General features: G+C 46.6%; 1 protein-coding gene across 3 annotated transcripts in view; it reads right to left on the bottom strand.

Moving 5' to 3' along the window:
• Positions 1 to 4,501, bottom strand: part of VAMP7 (vesicle associated membrane protein 7) — a 59,184-nt gene that overhangs the window by 32,117 nt on the left and 22,566 nt on the right. The window contains exon 1 of one of the 3 annotated variants that reach the window (XM_019521438.1): positions 1,907 to 2,025. The exons of the other annotated variants lie outside the window; for them this stretch is intronic. The gene's annotated coding sequence lies outside the window, so the exon portion shown is untranslated. Of the gene's footprint in view, positions 1 to 1,906; positions 2,026 to 4,501 lie in introns of those variants that run through there. 3 annotated transcript variants of the gene reach the window in all.

The raw sequence follows: 4,501 nt of genomic DNA, 5'->3' as shown, positions 1-4,501 counted from the left end.
GGGGGGGGGCAGGGAACAGGGCCTCTCCCATTGCCTGCTGGTACTCCCTGGTAAGTTTATAGATGGCCACTAGATCCTCTCTCAGCCTTCTCTCAAAAGCAGCTGAACAGGTTCAGATCCTGTAGCCTCTCCTCATAGGGCCTCCCCTGCTGCCCCCCCCCAACCATGCGAGTGGCCCTTGTTTGGACCCTCTCGATGTTGTCCACATCCCTCCTGAAGTGTGGTGCCCAAAACTGGATGCAGTACTCCAGCTGCGGCCTGACCAGTGTCGCATTAGAGGGGAAGGATCACCTCCTTCGACCTGCTCGTGATGCATCTGTGGATACATGACAAGGTGCGGTTAGCTTTACTGACCGCGTCCTCACACTGGCGGCCCATGTTCATCTTGGAATCAATAATGACTCTAAGATCCTTTTCTGCCTCTGCGCTGACGAGAAGGGAGTTCCCCAGCCTGTAGGTATGCTGCTGGTTCTTCCTCCCCAGGTGCAGCACCTTGCACTTGTCAGTATTGCATCCCATCCTGTTCTTATCTGCCCACCCCATAACCCATCTAGATCCAGTTGCAGCCTGTCCCTCCCTTCTAGCGTCCCCACGTCTCCCCACATCTTAGTGTCATGCACAAATCTGAACAAGGTGCTTTTCACCCCCTTGTCCAAGTCGCTGATAAAGATATTGAACAGTGCGGGCCCGAGGATCGAGCCCTGGGGAACTCCGCTGCCCACATCCCTCCAGGTTGAAAATGACCTGACCACCAACATAATTCTGCACTCTAAAAAAATTACTTTGCTTTCAGAAAGTTTCTTGGTTTTAAGAAGCTAAGCATACAAGACAGCAACAACAAGCACCTGCTTACAGGTCTGAAGCCACCACACAAGAGACACTAAGTACCTGCACTTTTTGCAGATCAACTATAAAACAGAGATTCTCAATGTAGCCTGCTCATCTACATCTCATTCAAGAGTGACCATTCCCCAGCTATCAGAATCCTTGGCAGTGTAAAAATCACCATCTACATTTTCTATTGTATATACATCACGGTGTGCTGATAACCAGAGTCTGAGGGAATAGGAAAAATACCAGCTACAATATTGGGGAAGATGCATTTAAGTCACTCAGTAGCATTACCTTAATTTTTCATTCCCTGGCACAGCTTAAGAGGTAAGAGCCCAAAGAGTGTGGCAGCGACAACCCACCGTTTAGCTGAGTTTTGACAGGCTACCTAGAATACATCTACAAATGTAGTCTATGTAAGAGAGGCTTAGAAGGACAACTACTGACCCTTCAAGGCAATCTTTATTTCTTCACTTCGGGGAGAGTTTTAGTACTGCCCATCTAACTTCTTGTTGAGAACCCCAACTGTAATGCAGAGACGTGGCTGGACAAGCCCCAGGACACCCACAATGAACTGTATGCAACTGGAGGGGTGACAGCACAGCAAGTTTTGTGACTGCTGAAAGATCTTGCCCCCATTCACACTAGGAGCAGAGTGTGAACATTTCCACACCATCCTCCTCCCCATAGGAAGAGGAAGCCTTTTCCACTTCATCACTAGGCTGCAAGACAAGAGACACCAAAACATACTACTTCAGCCCTAGTCATCCTTGCCTATATACCCAGCTGCCTGTCTTCAAATAGCTCCTATTTACAACAGGAGGAGCAACGCAATTCCTCACACATGCAGTCAGAAAAATACTAGAACTGAGATCCAATAATTCCGCCTTCACCTCTGTTATTCTACCCCCTTCCCAGGAAGGCATTGAAACTTGAGCTTTTTTGAGACCAGCTGTGCTCAAAGCAGCACAATTCCCTTGCATAAACAGAGCTCTGGAGACTTGAAATGACTCTGGGAAATCCAGAATCACATCAGCCCCTCCTCTCGCATGCTGGCAGCAGGGACAGAGTGACCTGATACTACTTGTTCTTCTGTAGCCTCTCTTCAGTCAGCTTCCCCAGCACTGCACAGGGTAATAAGAGACAAGCAAATCCCTAGATATACAGAGACTGGTATTCTCCAGAATATGAGGCTGCCTTTAATTGTAGGATCTGGACAGCATGTACAGCAGCAGCCATCACCACATTTCTATCCAAGCCTCCAGCACTAGTACTACTATAGTAACCCTTTCATGGGCCTCACACTCAAAACACTTAGGCTTATTTGATTATTAATTATGTTATTGTCTCTCTAGATGAAGTTCCCTTTGTACGAGGCATTGCACAAAAAATTGCTATTCTGCAGGATTTAAAACTGAACTTGGAATAAGGTTCAGCAAGAGCATGCGACAACAGGGAAGTAGGAAGGATGACTACATGGTTACACCAGTTAGCAACTACCTAATTTAAATTAGAGAAGGTGGTTTCAAACTTGATGGAGTTAATCTGATGGCACTGCTCAGAAATGAGGGCTGCCCAGCTCTGCCATCAAGGGGTGCTGGATTTCTTACGGGCATCACAGCAGCACATCTTAAGGAGCATTCATGAAGTACAGTGGATTTACAGATTAACTCACAAAGGCCATTTCATGCATAAGCATCAACAGGATGACAGATGTATGCAAATAGTCAGGCAGTCCACACTGGCACTGCTAGATGAGAAGGGACAGCAGCAGGTAAACTGAACTGGAAAACATCTCAGGGGCTGTCTGATAAGAGACTGAAGATCACACTCACCAAGGAAGACATCTGGAGTCCCAAAGCCTACAGCTTGGAAATCAGTGAAGTCCCAGACAAGAACAAGTAATCCATGCTTTGCTTTTATACTGATACCAGAAAAAGTAAGCTATTAGTGAGGCACTAAAACAGGGGTTGACAACATACAGCCCACAGGGCAAGAAGACTTTGCCTCTGCTCGTGCTCATGTGGAGGCCGAGCTGTAAGCAGATGGACTGGGGCTGAAAAAGCCACCTCTTCTTCCCCAGCCCTGCTCTCCAGCTAGTGGGTGCAGTTTCCAACCAGAGGAGCTGAGCAGGAGCTGGGCAGCTTCTAGCTGCCCCTTGCTGCAAGGCAAGGGAGGAAAGCACCAGGAGCAGCAGCGCAGATGCAGCTACCTAGCCCCAGCACATATTTGGTTTAATCAGAACTTATGCTTGCACCCTAGCAGGCAGGCTATGAAAAGCAGTGCTGGCACCATTGCCAGCTGCCTGGGCCCAGCACTGGCACAGCCCCATTGCTCTAGAGGTGCTACAGCCACCCAGACCATGCCAGACTGGAGTTGAGTGGTTCTAGCTTATACCTGAAAGTGTTGCCAGCCCCTGCACTAGGGCTTTCATTACTGTAGTCAGTGAACACTTTTTCCTCCCCTTCACTGCACTTGTCCACCAAATTTGCCTTTCCACTTCCCTTTTTAGCCTGTAATGGCAAGCTACAGCCCAAATTTAGTACCCTTTCAGCTTCAACAGCTGGAAGGGGAGGGAAGGCTTCACTTTTGTTGTTCTGTGGCTGAGGAGATATTGTAACATGAGAAGCAAAAACAGTTTAACTAGTGTCTCCAGACCAACAGCAGCTTGTATCATATGCACTTGCTGTTCTTGGGTCCCTCTTGCTAGGTGAACAGGCTCTTCCCCAACCTGTGCCTGCTCACTCCCTCAGTGCTTCAAGAGAAGCACTCTAGAACTTCAATTACAGGACCCCACCCTGTTTTTATATTTTCACAAAGCCCATTCTGTTATCTGCAGTTTCTTTCTCCCAGCATCACTTCCTGCTTCCACTCACTGTGGAGCTAATCAGTTTACCTAGCTGCCTTCAAAAACCAATTGGCTTCAGGAAAAGGGGCTTCTAAATTCTTCTCTCCTAGGGTGCAGAATGCAAATGCACTGTTCTCATCTTTAGTTTGCAAGTACAGCTGTAATCAAGTGATGAAAGCTGCAACACAGCCAGTACATTTTTCCAGTTAAAGATCTTCGGAGCTATTTTCTTTTCAAACCTCATAAGTTGTGTCAGTAAGCAAGGCTCACCACTGTCACTTACAACTATGAAGTAAAGGCATCTAGTCTCCCTACATCCCTTATTATTTTAGATTCAGAAGCACATCTTGTGCTTAGCAAGAGTCCTTAAAGGCTAAAGGAAGCCTTAACTTTTTATCCTTCAGAGGCACCCAGTTTCCTTTTAGCCATGTAATGATACAGGTCAATTTTCAAGCTACTGTATACCACAGACATTTAGGATTTCTTTGCAGGATGGAAAAGGAGACCAGTTACAAAATGGTACAGAATTGTTCATTTGTGAGCAAAGGTTAGGAGAGGCAGCCAAGACTTCCAGCTTGTACTGCTGGCCATTCAGCTCAGGTCAATGCAACCCAAGATTGACCATTCCACCAGTCAACAAGGGTAGTTCCTCTCCATACTATGGAAACAGCATCTACTTCAAGAAAAGACTAAAATTGCACAAAGGCCCACCACACTGGGCTATAAAATTACACAAAAAAAAAAATGTAGACCACCACAATGGATAGCAATTTAAATCAAGCAGGTGAAAGGGCTTAAAAAGGAATTTTAAGCATGCCTCCT

Source organism: Gavialis gangeticus, unplaced genomic scaffold (assembly GCF_001723915.1).
Source record: "Gavialis gangeticus isolate Ggan-Ray unplaced genomic scaffold, GavGan_comp1, whole genome shotgun sequence".
Lineage (NCBI taxonomy): Eukaryota > Metazoa > Chordata > Crocodylia > Gavialidae > Gavialis > Gavialis gangeticus.
The sequence above is the reverse complement of the archived record's forward strand: the minus strand, read 5'-3'. Positions and strand labels throughout refer to the sequence as shown.